We start from the raw sequence: 15,161 nt of genomic DNA on the forward strand, positions 1-15,161 counted from the left end.
AGTATTGAGGGATTAATCTGTTTTGCCACTGTTTTTCAGGCTTATCAAAAGACAACTCTGCCTTGGTCTTTGCTTGCTATGTGTAAGATGGTCTGTGGTTGGAGAACAGTAAGCTGTTGGAATAGGATATGTCCCTTTTTCCAGCTAAAATTGTTACATTTTACATCCCAGGAAACCTCTGGAGCTGAATATAAGTAGTACCAATAAATGAAGATGCGGATTTACAGCTACTTTGTTACAGGTTTCTTCCTCTGAAAAAAAGAAGCAGGCCCTTCTTTTCCTTGCATCTATCTGAGAGTCTTTGTGGTATCAAATGCAGGCCAAGGGAACATATGGCACTGGGATTTCTTCTGGATGAGGTCATTCTTCAGTAAGGTCTCTTTTCCTCCCTCCACAGACACTTACATGTTGTCCTCAGAATTTGGCCATGACATTCCAGATAAAATTATCACTTCCCCAGTCCTTAGTATCTCCTCAATTTTCTGTTTTAAGTCAGCGCTGGGAGGACAGCCACATTCCCTGCACAATAGCTGACAGATTCCTTGGGTTCCTGCCAAAATTCTGCTTTGTAACTGGTTCTCGCTGCGCTTTGGAGTAATTTCAGCCCCTGAGCTGCCAACTTAGTTGGGAGTTTTGGGGGGTGTTTTCAGGAATCATTTTTATTGAGAGCATCAAGTGACCTCTAAGCCAGATATAAGCCCAGTTATTCCTAGTTTTGAGAAAATTCAAGCTGCTCTTTTTGGAAAGAGAAGTTAGGGTGGTAGCAGGAATTTGGTTTAAAAGTTAAATATGCAAAAAATAACATCAGCACAGGTTCCACAGCCTGCAAGATTGGTTGGTCTGTGTGATGTACACCAAGTGGTGATGGAGTTGCACATTTGCATTGATGGTACTGGCACACATTGTTTTGGGATGCATCCTGTCTGCACCAAAAATACCAGGCATTGCATACAGGGAACGAAGAGCAGTGGGAAACAGGGCTTTGTGCAAGCACTAATTACATACTTTGGATTAGGACTGGAGCTGGTGAGCAAAAGGAGGTAAATCAACAAAAAGTTATTCTGAGGAAGAAAAGGGTGTGAGGACAGTACCAATGCACAAATAACATACCCTAAAAGATTTTTTTTCTCTCATTAGAATACTTCCTCTATTTTCACATTTCTTTAAACAGCCAGACAACACCCCCCTCCCATTTAACTTCATTGTTACTATTACTCTTAATTTTAAAAAATCAAGTAATGAGCGGTAAAAGGCATTATTCCTTAGATCCAGCTTATCTCTTTAGTTGTGAGATCTGCCCCCGAAGTGCACGCAGCTCCCATTGACAGGGAAAAGGTGCTCAGGAGGACAGCTGCAGCAAGGCTGGAGCCCCGAGATGGGGGCGGTGCTCGGCGAGGAGTGTTGCCGGTGGCTTTGGAGAAGCCCTTCAGCCCTCCCTGTCTCATCGCTGCCGCTTGTGGATCCCTGACCTGCCCCACAGGTGCTGCGAGGCTCCGGCAGCGTTCATTAGAAACCGGAGCTTTTCAGCTGAAAGGCACTACTAAAAATATTATTGTTTCCATGGCAACAGCCCGTGCTGTACAATGGGGTGGCTCTTTGCAGGATATTGCCAAAAGATGCGAGATGAGAAACTCTCGCTCCAACCGCCAGAGCTGCAATGGAGCAAAGGACCCACAGAAGGCACTGCTATTTATATAACCACCTCTAGCTTGCTTTGTGCCTTTGTGCAGAGCTCCTGGTTCTCTCGGTGCACCATTCCAAAGACAAACTTCCCAGGAGCAGAGAATAACAGGAGCAGCAGTACCTACTGTAGTACATTAAGGTCTCCTCCTGCCATAGGTTTCATACTGGTTGCCAAAATGCTAATTTGTTAATTTTGATATGACTTCCAAGCACCTTTAGAGCCATATCAACACTTAAACTTGAACTACAGCAATATATTGAAGCTACAGAAAGGCTGCCAGGACTTACCTCAATAACAGAATCATGATTGCTTGAGGTAAAAGATTTCGTAAATATACACCCACAAATAGGCTTCAAAATTCATAGCCACCCTCCTAACAGTTGAATTTTGAACAGTCGTTAGCCCTTAGGGTTTTAGAGTGGGATTTAGTGGGAATTACTAAGAGAAAAGCTGTTACTGGGATCAGAGCATTATGATTTGACAGCCTGAATGGATGTTACACCTGACTTCAATCCCATTCTTGAAACTCTTTGCATAAAACCTAGAAATAAACTAGGAAATGAATCAGCTTGGCCTTCATGAGAGCTGTCCTTGCTCATTTTGTCTAACTCGAATAAACAAGAGTTTTTGATTGTTTCTGAGTGGTTAGTTGGAAGAGAATTTAAGCAAACTGGCTTCCCATCCTTTGCTCTCAGATATCCAGTGTTCATCTCAAAAAATGTTCAATCTGCCAAGATTTCATATAAAAAAGAAGGCAAAGCACAACTATAATGAGGACATTTCTTGGAAGTTTATCTTTTTTCATGATTACAACAAGAGGCTGTTGGAGTTAAAGCACATCCACTGTTTATCCTTTGTGTGGAGAGGCTGCCTGCAGAAAGGGATTCAGTTTACATTGTTGTCAGTCTGGCAGGAACTGAGTAACTGAGGGCCAGTGTGTCTTGCTCAGCTATTCAAGAAATAGCATTCAGCAAGATCCTTCTACAAATATCTAATTGGCTTCTCAGGCTAATGTAATTAGATCAGCTTCAAACACTCATTTAGTTGCCAAATTGTTTGAAGTACAGTAGAACACAGGGATATTGCCAGGGACATATGGATTAGCAAATGAAGAGAAATATAAAACTTCAGGGCCAGAAATAGAATTGCACTGAGGAAAAAACAAGGGTTTTCAATTAAGAAGTGGAGTTTTATCTCTGATAGTTATAATAACATTGGCATTATAACAATTATAGAATAAAGGTGAATATATAGCAAAGAGGAGTTCTCTGGGGACTGCAAGTACACACCTGTATTATTCGAGTTTACATTCCTGTAATCTCTATTAATATGATTTACTGATCTTGCAAAATGCAATCCCTATCAGTTGTCCCACTATGGCTTTGAGTATTTTGCACTCACCAAGGCACTGAATCATGTGATTTCAAAGGCATGTGAGCACATACTTAAAGTTAAGCACATATAAGTGGAAAGGGATAAACTTCAGCCCATGCTTAAATGCTCATTGAATTGCAACTACACTCCTTTGACACCTGGCCCATTTGCAGGGGTAATTTCACAACTTTTTCTTTTGTCTGCAAGTGACTCTGTGTTTTTCTGTGCAAAACACATCTCCATTAAAATGGAGATACCAGCTCCAGGTATAGAAAAAACAGTAAAATAAAGGTCATGTTTCATGGACTTTTTTCCAACTTGGCATCACCTAACCAAGACAGAAGCCTAATACAGAAGAATATATATATATAGTAATCAATGATCATATTTCACTGCAAAAGTTCCCCTTTTTTCCATTTCTTCCACATTAATCCCCAGTGATTTTTCTGAGAACAGAGTTAAACCTCCCTTAATATCTAACCTACCGTGATTTTGATCTCCCAGAACAACAAGATTAGCATTATCTGTCCTGTCCTTCACATTTTACTGTGGAAGGAATTAATAGGTAAAATCTGGCCGTAAACAAGGTTGCAATAAGAACTTTTCAGCGTGAAAATAATGAGTCAATTGAATTATCGCTATCCCACTTCCCTGTAGGAATCAATGGTCATAGCTAGAACAGCACAACAGAAAGAATCTTTAAATTTTTTTATTAGAAAATAGCATAGGAATAGAAGTGAATAAGAAAGTGATGTACATTCCTATTGCAAATATACTACTAAGAGGAAAGAAAATTGTTACAACTTTTAAACTGTTGTAAGTGGATCGACACAGTGAAAATGAAAACCTGATGAACAAAATGCTTTAGAAAAATATAGAAAATCTAAGGTTGAGCAATTGCATCCAGCTGAGAGATAAAAGCACTCAGTATCCCTGAAAATTGATCTTGCAAGCATAGAAAGAGCTTTCTAAGTGTAGCCTGACAGGTCTTTCAAGGACCCGAGGAACATAAAGGCAATTGAATACAGTTCTTTTCTATTTTAATTAAAAGGAACATTCCATGCAAAGACTTAATTTGCCAGTTTCCAGCCTAGACTGAATTTTTTATAGCTGAATTTGAAACTCTTCAAAATAAGGGTTTATATAATGGAAAGGCTGACACAAGCCTGACTTCAGGGATGAGAACCACAGCATCAGATTTTCCTCTCTTGGTGCAAAAATTACAAATGGCTTCAAGCAAAATTGAGGTAAAGAAAAGATAAAAATGATCAGTAGCTTTTTAGATGCACCTTGAAGAAAGCACTTTTGAGTGACAAATAAGATCAGATTCTAAAGCACATAAAGCAGATGTTTGCCAGCATCACGAGAAATAGCAGGGAAGAATTTTGCTTTTCCCTGAGGCAGATCTTCCTTGGTCATACACTGGGAAGGAAATTGAGCCCAAAAGCAAACTAAAGCAGTAAAGCTGCCCTGAAGAAAAGTAGTAACAGGTGCTGGCAATGCCAGAAAAAGAGGAAATTCCCTCTTTCAAGCAGCTCTTGGGCAAAACAGTGTATGATAGCAAGCAGAAAGCAGTTCCCTGACATAATTGTTCCTCTCAGGATTTCAGCAAACATCTCTTGGCTTCCTTGCAACTGCTTGCAGAAACAGGAGCAATGCAACACTTCAGCAGCTGCATGTCTGCAGGATTGTAGGAAAGCTGGGTATAACCCTGAGCTTCCTCTTTTTTGCTCTGTGCAAGGGAGAGGCTTGTGTATAAAGGTCTTGTTTCTCTCAATATCTATTCAGAATCACTTCTATTTTCATTTTTAATAAAGCTTTGGGGTTTGGACTGTAAAACCATCTTTGTCTCTTTTTAGGGAGTTCACTGCAGGGGAGTCTAGGCACTAGACTCTAGTCTGTTCCACTGCAACATCCTGGCTGGCTTTGGATACTCGGTCTCGGTCTGTGAGTCTGCTTGTTACAGCGGATGACAACGGGAATTTAAAGAAACCCATGCAAGCATGAAGATTTTCCCTGTTCCTGTATTCTCTGAATCCCCAGTGGTGTTGGTTTTCAGAAAAGCAACTGAGTGACTGAATGGAAATTGGTGGTTTCTTTTGGAAGTTTAGGACAAGAGTTAAGCAAATAAACAAATGCTGTAGACCAGAACATTAAAACTGGTGCCAAAATAAACCCAGACAAATGCTGTAGTGATTCAGGCTCTGGAATTGTACATACAAGAGTGTTCACAAATATTTTCACTCTTTCAACAATAACAACAACAGAAAGTTACCACAGGCATGGGGTGAGTTATCTCAGAGTTAAAATTTTCAAGTGGGAGCGGTACCAGCCACGGCAGTGTTACCTTGGTGAGATTACGTGACACAGTCAGAGCAGAGCACATTCTCCAAGTGTGTCAGTCACACAGATAAACCAACATTTCTAAAAAGCTGCCTATGCACACCTTTGCTTCAAAGACCAGAACTCCTCTTCTTCCATCATAATAGTTACTTTTCCAGTTCTCCTGGCAAGGAAACTCCCTCATTTCTATCTAAAACCTGAATGCCCAGCAACTGTTTGCCATCCTGCACATTTCCATTCTGCATTTTTTCAAGGAAATACATTTAAATTATGATTGTGAAAGTCTCTCTTTACTTTTTCAGTACCAGGCTAGAGATGTATTTCATATTATCCCTCTTCTGATTGTTTGGAGCCAAGTGTGGAGGAATAAATCACTTGGGAATGACAATATGAGTGAGCTGTGGGAGACTGCCAGACTTTATTACAAATAGAAAACCCACTCAGAGTGGGACAAGGTGCAATATAAACCAATCTGAACTACCTCAAAAGGCAGCAAACAAATTTCTCTCAGATTCAAAACCTCTCTTGCCTTTTTTCCCCCTCTCCTTTTGATTTTTCTGCACCTCTGCGTTTCTTAGGTCTGGTCATGTCTGAAAGCAAAACAGTGACTTTTGCCAAAAAACCTGTTGTCACAGGATTTCTAGAATATTTTGGCAGGTGCAAAAGATAGATCCCTGCATGTTTACCCAGTTACAGTGAAAACTCCAAGCCTTCAGAGATTCCACCAGTGCAAGTGAGAATATGAGCCTGAAGCAATTTCCTTCCTTTTATATAAGTCAGGGTCACCTTTGAGTTAAACAGAATCCAGAAGGATTTTCAGCATGGGTTTATTTCTTCTAATTTCTATTTCCTTAGTTCCCTTTCTGATTTAAGAATCCCAAAGGGAGCTACAGTTTACCATAGCAGGAGGGCACAAACAAATATAAGAACCTATGTTAATAATAAAATTATCTGATCTGGCTTTTTGTTGGAGGTGCCAGAAAAAATCAGTCTCATACATCCTCTCCAAGAACTGAGAATCATTAATCATAGCAATGCTTATTTTTCACTCCTTTTGAATGTACGTGCTATTTCCCTAAGAACAGCAAAATGCACTTAGTTTTCCTGTGCTGTGGTGTTGTTATAGGCTGGGTTAGCACCTGCATACAGAAATACTCCTGAAAAAATACCAAACTGAGTAAAAAAAAAAATAAAGCAACTTGCAAAATGCATTATTTTATGGGAAACCCACAAGCCACGGATCCCACTTGACTTTAAATCAGTTATAAAACATTCTTTTAAAGGGGATTATCCAGGTCATTATTTACTTTTTTTTTTTTTTTTAATTTTATTTTCAGTGGCAGAGAAATTCTTTAGAAATGTCCTATGAAGTTATAGCAGGTGATTGTCTTCCTGAACAAAAAATGATATATAGTTTTTCAAATTTCAGTATGTCTCTGCTACTTCAAAGTGCTTTAGTAATCTTTTGAAATACTCACAAAAGCAATCAATTTGTTAAGATAATCATCTACTGAAAAAGAAATGATTCAACATTGCTGTCCTTACTTTCATTCCTAAGAAGCCAGATTTTAGATATAATTTCCGGGTTTAGGTTCCATGCTTTGCTGAACTTAAAACAAAAGATCTTAAATATGTTATTAAGAGAAGGGGTGAAGCACAGCAGGATTATGTATTGTCTACTTTGCTATGAAATGAGCCTGTAATGCTTTCACTGACCTTTTTGGCTGGCTGTTGCCTATAATGTAACACTGTTTCAAATACCACTTCCAGTCTATGTAAAATCATTTGAGAGATGTAAATGTAATTCCTGGAGGGTGCATGACAAATTGTAAGTGTTACACTTGTCATCATTCAGAGCACAGAGGTCACATGAGGAATGCAATTGGGAGCAATATTACAGGAAACAGGAGTGTAGTAAAGCAAGTAAATAGGAAGGACCCTGACGGTTATTACATTGGTTTTTTTCCATGAACAAAGATAGCTTTTTAGTCTCTGGGGGTGGCAGCTGCTTAAAAGAACACAGATTGCTTGGGATAACTTGCATGGAACTGTATCACAGGGCAAACAATCATTCCACTACAGTGGGTAGAGCAAGAAAGAGCTTGCATGCACCAGGCGTCTGGAATAGGCAATGGAAAGTTAAGCTGCAGAGCTGAGTGGCCTTTGAGGCAGTCCTGAAAGAGGCTCACAGCCTGCAAGTGCTAGAAATCTTGGGGGGTCCTGGAGCTTGACATCTCCGACTCCTCTGTGCACAATCTTCCAGTCACCAAATCTGACCAAGAGTGAAACCTGAGCTCAAGAGCCTTATGGTTCTTTGCACCCTGACCACAACTGATTTTATTTCTACCCTCTGGCAAGAAATCCATGCTAAGAACTACACTTGCCTTTGTAAACTAAGAATTTTAGGTCTATAAGTTCTGGGCCCCAGAAACTTCCTTGAGACCAAATGTGCTCAGGGATGTGGCAGAACCACTCCCCTTAAAACACAAGACAAAAAATGGCCATAAAATTATTAGGGAAGCTTTTAACTGCCCTGGATGATTCCAGAAGCATCCTGGTAATTAAATGAGGGGGTTAATGCACTAATAAAAATAACTGGTGTGAGTTGAAGCAGACTGTCAGCCCAGTGTGGTCTTCTGAAAATTACAGTGAACCTGCAAGTGAATCCAAACCCACCCTTCCCCTTGTGGCATCAGCTGGGTGGAGGCTCTTCTATTCAGACCTGAACTCTGCCACTGTGCAGCCAGCAGAGTTTTTGTGAAAAGACAAAAGAAGGGGAAGAAAACAAATTGGGTGTAGTTGCTTGGGGATTTTTATTTGTCTGGGTGGTAAAAAGCTGAAGGCAAAGTGTGGACAGTTGGAAAGCAAACAGAAAGCTCGGCTAAGCTGTTCCTCTGCTTAAAATGGAGAAAAAAAAAAAAGAAAAGAAGAGTTTATGCTACTGCTATAAAGCTGAATTGAAGTGTTCAGATGTTCTACTTGAAGAGCTTTAGGGAAGGTCTCTGAAATGGCAGGGACAGTCAGAACTTCTGCCACCACAGATGGTGGCTTTCACACTGCCACCTTCTCCTACATCAGATGGAATGAATGTGACAGTGCTGGATACAGAGGACGGGCGCACAGTGGGGAGGAAGGAGAACTTCCTTGTCAGCAGCAGAGAACACTGAGATGAGCTCAGCAGCCACCTACAGAATTCCTGCCCTGGTGGAAATCTCCCAGGGAAATGCAAATGCCTGTGTGCCTCTGACAATCCAGACCAAGCCTCAGTACCCCTCTGGTTTCCTGAAGAGCCATTTGAGAAAGTGTCAAGTTCAGCTGAAATCAGAAACAAATCTGCCTAAGAAACAGAGAAGACTGACCCACACACAAGCATGGAAACTAAACATAAAAAAGTGAATGGACCTGCAGACCAGTTTAATAAAACATCTCTGGCTCCCACTGATTTATAAGAGAGAGAGAGAGAGAGAGACAGCTACTTACTCTAACACTTCTTTACTGTACCTACTCCTCTCTGCTTTGAGAGGTTCAAAACAATTGTACTTTATGCAAAGGTATTTTATTTCAGTGGCAGGATATGCAGGTATTCTGGAGCGGGAACAGTGCTAGATTTTCACTCTTGGCCAGGGCACACCAATTCAGGGTGCCAAAAAGCAAAGGCTGTTGCTTCAACAGAGACATCACTTGTTGGTTTGGCTCATATTTGAACAATTGATTTGGAATTCTCCTTCCCTGAAGAATTTAGGCTCCTCTCCTGTCCTGGGACCCCAAGGATTGTTTCCCATGACACAGCAGTCCCAGCCAAAATGGAGCACCTAGACAGATTTCCGATTTTCATATAGCAATGTGATCACTCTGTAGTAATTTCCTGATTCTGGTGCACCTAAAAGAAACTGTCCCAGTTTTTTATAGAGTAATTTGAGCACAAGACATATTGTTAAGTCTGAAAGGCAAAATATGTGGCAAGACTCACGGGTAAAATTGAAGCTGGTGGCTAATTTCCATTTTGCTGCCATGTCAGATGCAAAAAGTGCAATTATTTTTATCTTTGAAAAGAAAGACTTACCATTTAATTAACAGAGTGCATGCTCACCACACAGTCGATCCACAGGCAGTTAGATCCTTGCACTGGCAGAAATGGGGCGTGCTTTGAGAAACAGAGCCAGACCTTAATGACAGGAATGTTTCTGGAATGATTACAGTGGCAAGTTGGTTAAGAAAAGAGCAAACCACACTTTTCACAAGTTCTTAAGTTTTTTTACTTTGTTGTATCAAATTGGATTTGCTTGGATTTGGAGTAATTGGGCCACCACTGGGGGATTTTCAAGAGAGTAAATAATATGTTTGATTCAAAATCACAGGGAAGGGATTTGGGCTGAAATACCGAGTTCACGAGGTAGAAGCAGTTTGTACAATCTCAACGTTTGCATAAGAAAATTTGATACACTCCATGTTTGCCCTGCTCTGACCAGTGGGTAAGTTCAAGCATAAAAAAGTCAGATCCATATATCCCAATTTGTTTTACTGACTACTTATTCATGAGCAGGGTATAGTCCAAGGTAGAACTATGTCACGAGATTATCAGAAGGCAACATTTGCTTGGATCTTCTATTGCAAATAAGATTGTTTCTGGTTCTGTTCCTCAGTCTAAGAGTTCTGCAACTTTTGGAAAGATTTTGAAACCCAAAAATATCAATAAAATATTTTAAGAGTATCTGTTTGCTTTCAATCCTTCCTGTTATGTACTTGTTCTTAAATATATCATCAAACAAAAATAAGCAGATTACTCCTACCTATGGCCCACGAATGTCTGGCAGTCAGATATTTATTTTAACTAGGGGTTTGTAATTGTGACAAAGGCATTGCTGAAAGCAGTGAACAATGAACCAATGTCTGGCTTTATTACAATACATACCTATTAAACCTTTCTCAAAGGGTTTTCTTTGCTCCTCACAGTATACCCTTGCTCATATTTTTAAATAAGATATTTTTTTTCTGAGATGTGGTTCATATCATGGAACTTGGATGAAATAATGCTCCTTACAGCCCTAGCTATTTTCCAGTTCGTGACTCAAGCTGAATTATTATTATTATTAAAAGGCAGACATTTAAGACATAATCCAGCTTGGGCATTTCTGTAGAAGGGACATTTCACTAGGAAGTTTTTACTTTCTTCCCTGAGCCAGCATTTAGTTAAAAACATCCCTATACTTCTGTTATTAACCAGCTTTTTCTTTATTACCACTGGCAAGCAGCAGTATCTGATATACTTCAGAATGCACTGTGAGGCAGCAGGAAGAAACACTCCCATGTGTGTATTGAATGGCGGCAGGGAGAGAAAAACGAAGCAGTACTAGACAAACAGCTCAAGAAAAATTATAAGGGAGATTATAAAGTTTTGTGAGGCCTTACAAGGACAGTGACATTAAAAGAGAATGATTTTAATGCAAGCCTTTCCTTAACTTCAGATGACAGACTATGGTATATCAGGAGAAATTTCCAGTGCCAGAAAATGGTCTCAAATGTTCTCCCATCTGAGCCAAGTATAGCCTTGGATAGGTGGTCCTGTGGGGTAAATGGTACAGAGAAAGACACCCTGGGAATGAGCAGCTCTGGAAATTCCTGCACCAGAAATGCAGCTAAAAACACTGTGGAGAAATCTAACACATCTGTATGCCTGCTAAAACTGGCTAGTATTTGTCCTTTTTTATTTATAAAGAAAATGCACATTAGAATAGCTCATCATAGAATGTTATGGAATTGGAAGGGACCTAGAAGCACATCCAGTCCCACCCCATGCCATGGGCAGGGACACCTTCCAGTCTCCCAGGTTGCTCCAAGCCCTGTCCAGCCTGGCCTGGAACCATTCCAAGGATCCAGGGGCAGCCTGTGCCAGGGCCTCACTGCCCTCACAGAGGAAAAGTGGCTGTTTAGGCCAGAAGGAACCTGTGGCAGGCAGAAGGAAACCCTGTCCATGGCCGCTGGGGAAGCTGGTCTGCACACATCAGAATGAAGGAAATTGGCAAACCACTGGCAAGAAGTTAATGGTTGTGGCTGCCCACATGTGGCTGCACTGCTGTGGAGCATTTGGGTTCTCTTGGCCAGCCTTTTCACGCCTTTGTTGCTCTGGGCCAGGTCTGTGACTGCTGGGGAGAGCTGGTGCACTCCTGTGCTCCCAGTGCCAGTGGCAGCGTGGGGTGAATTCACCCTCTTATCCTTTGTGGGGAATCTGAACCCCACTGACAACGCTGTTCCCATTTTAGGGATGCAGCACCTAAGGCACACACTGGGACCAGGTACACAGAGAGCTCTCAGAGAAGCCCAGTCCTCCTGCTCCTCCTTTTTTTAACAGCACCACCACTAAAATGTGTGATCTGCTCTATGAAGCTGTGGTACTCAGTCTTTTTGATAGCAGGAATGGCACATTGAATCAGATATTTTCTATTATGGGCTATCTAGCTCCTTTCTGAAAACTATAGGAAGCACTCATGCTCTTTAGTGACTTCATCTTTTTCAGATAATAAATTACAGAAAATTGATTTCAAATTTACAATCTCATTACCAAACTCTAAACCACCAAATACTAAAGAACATTTGTTTTTTACTCAGTTAATTCTAAGCATACATTCATGGCTTCTGGTTATCTGCTAATTAATTAGGCCTGGATCCTACACCACCCACTGATTAATGCCTGATGTACAACAGTAAATCATTAAAAATCTTGAACTGAAGTCCTATCAATCATTCTACAATAGCTCTTCACCAGCTTGTAATTTATGTACTGTGTTTCTGCATAAACCATTTGCATCTTGTGTTCCTAGGTACGAAACTTGTAAGAAGTAGATTTTATTTCAGCACCAGTCTACTGTAAGAACTCAAGCTTACAGACTCCAGTCTTCAGCAAAAAGAATTGGACACAACCATTCTAACTTCTGCTGTGTCTGAGGTGTTTCAGGAATTGCCAGACATAGAGCAGGACACAGAGTACATGTACAACCAAAGTGAAATTAAATGTAAGTAAATATGTGGTGATAGCTGTGAGGTAAAATCCAAAGTTCCAAAGTTTTACCTACTACTTTTCAAAAAAATTTGGGATATTTTGTAGAAACTACAATGAGTGAGGTTTCTCATTGCTGGATAAGCAGCACTGTATATGACTGCATTAAATCATATTTTATATACATAGCTCCAGCTTCCCAAAGTTCCAGATGGTACCGTACAACCTCCGTGTCCTACCATTATTTCCCATTCCAGAGTCTATGTCCTTGGCCCATTTTATCAGCTGTGGCTCAGTGATTGCTCCCAAACCATGGCTTGGCCCGGTGGCTGTGCCTGCCCACTTTGCATTCTATACTTCCACTGCCTGAGTGGTTGAGTTGGAAGCTCTTTCTTGCCATTGTGTTTGTTTATTGGAACCAGGTTTCATTAGCATCTCTTCAAGACAGAACACTGCGTCAACAGATTCAAAAGCTGCCAAAACCTATAAAATCCAATCAAGAAAACAATCCCTAAGGGAGAAAATTATTGAGTGCCTATAAAGGTACCAAGTTCTTCTACCCAGATGGATTTTTTTTCATAGAACTCTGCTCTATAAAGGCACTTACAGTGCAATTCTGGCACCATTGGGTGAAGCCTCATTATCTGGGAGGTAACAGGACTGTTTACAAGGAGAGGGAGAGCTGGGGGTCGCTGAGTGTGTTAGCAGAGCATTCCATTTGAGAACTGTCAGGTCAAATTGCTTCCACTTCTTATATTATCCAGCTGTGAAAAATATTAGTATGCATACTAAGTAGAACAACAGACTAAATAAATAAAAGAAAAAGTTCTCTATCAAGCCTGGGAGGTTTTTGCAGTATTTGTAGTTAGTAGTTACAACAGAGAAGATACCTCTAGGAGAACATTTCTCCTTAAAAACCAGAGTTAAAGCAAAGTTTGAGTGAGTGAAGAAGGTACATAGCTGTGGCCAGTCACACTGTGCAAACACAGTGTGTTTGCAGGGTTGAGACAAATGAAGGGGAAAACAGGGAATATTCTTGATAGTATTGTAAATATTTATGTTGCAGCAAAGTATCCTTGGCAGCTTAGGCAGAGGTTTATAAAATATGAAGATAGAAAAGTCCAACCTTCTATCAAATGGGGTTTGGCAGAACATGACCAAATAATTTACAGATTATATGAATAGATTACCTGAGTCATCCTTGGAGCGCAGCAATCTGTAGGCTGAATAGAGGCAGCCCTTCAGATACTGCAGGTTCTTTGAAAGGAAGGAAAGATTCAGTTGGGGGGGAAAGCACTGGTTAGGTACTCCTCTCTTCTGTACAAAGTGCCTTCCAGGCTCTGTTCTATTCCAGTACACCTCTGCAGATCCCCAGGAAGGCAGGATGCAGACACAGGTACATAGTCTAGCTGGCACCATATGTAATGTGTGCTGCCCAGTCTGACTGTCCAGGTTACAATGGGACAGCCTTGGTAAGGGGTCAGAGGTGCCAAGGAGCTCGAGGATAAAGAGGGACATGTCTTTCACTCCTCTCCACACACAAGGAGTGCTTGTAAGTCAAAAATCTGCTATGGAACCATCACTTCTGTGAATAAAGCTATTTCTGAATGTTTACCTGTTGCCTTTGCTCATTTGAACTGATCGTTCAAACTTACTCAGTAAAAGAATGAAAGTTCTGTAATGACCTCTCCTCTCGCTCCCTGGAAATTGCTGATCATCTTTTCTGAGCAAAACCCCTCAGCTCAAAGTGTCTCCTGGGGAAGCCTGACTCCTGATCTCCTCGGAAATTGGCAGGGCAGGGAGCCAGTTATGGCTGCATTCACCGTGCCAGCACAGCACAACAAAAACACACACAGAGGATTTTAATAACAGTAATTGCAATAAATCCACACTCCGGGGAGCAGGTATGTGCTTTTTGGATAAGCAAACCACGGTGGGAAAGTCTCTGGCTGTAAAAGCACAGGCCATTGCAAGCAGGTGAGAGGAGGAGCAGAGTAAGCTGTGGCACTGGCTGCAATTTCCATTAGGAACAGCGTCTGGCTTCCCAGGGGTGACTCCATCCATAGTCAGATTGAGAAGGCCACAGAACAGCCAACATTTTGGTCCTGTGTTACCACCTCTATCCAGGCTGGCTAGCAATGGAGAGCTCAAGTAACTGGCCTGAGGCAGCAGCTTGGATCAAGGGTAAAGAAAAGATGACGATGGTTTCTGAAGACTGCGCATATGTAGGAAAAATACCCCCAAATTTTCTCAAGCTGTTTGCTAGTGCAGATTCATTGTACCTCTCTCATCATTAGATTTTTGTGACAAGTCTTTACATTCTCCTTTTTTTGCTTGAAGCCACCAAATTATTCAGAATATATCAACTTACTTATCTTGTTTTTGGTTCCTCATGATAAATATTTCAGAAAGTTCTGATTTGTCATTATTATTACCACCTTTAAGCCTTTTCAATCCTTACATTTTCTCTTGGCATAAGTGTGGGAAGCTGCCAAAAGGATGAATTTTGACAGCTCTAGCTCTTTTTTGTTTGTATTGACGAAAACTATCTGTGCAGAAGAGAAAACGATCTTGTTTTGTTGTAAATGATAATGAATATCTAGGTATGCAGATGAGTACATGGGTACAGTGCTGCTGGAACAGAGAGAACAGGATGTTCTGTCACTCAGAGCTGAGCAGGAACTGCCTACCTGGCAAAAGGAACCAGCACACAAAGAAGTGTGACAGTGACAGTTTCTGTGTGATTACAGAGGTCATACAATGTGG

General features: G+C 40.9%; 1 long non-coding RNA gene across 1 annotated transcript in view; it reads right to left on the bottom strand.

The window, feature by feature from the left end:
• The window catches only part of LOC137472861 (uncharacterized), a 42,914-nt gene that overhangs the window by 553 nt on the left and 27,200 nt on the right, over window positions 1-15,161 (bottom strand). The gene's annotated exons all lie outside the window — the stretch shown is intronic.

Source organism: Anomalospiza imberbis, chromosome 4 (assembly GCF_031753505.1).
Source record: "Anomalospiza imberbis isolate Cuckoo-Finch-1a 21T00152 chromosome 4, ASM3175350v1, whole genome shotgun sequence".
Classification (NCBI taxonomy): Eukaryota; Metazoa; Chordata; class Aves; order Passeriformes; family Viduidae; genus Anomalospiza; species Anomalospiza imberbis.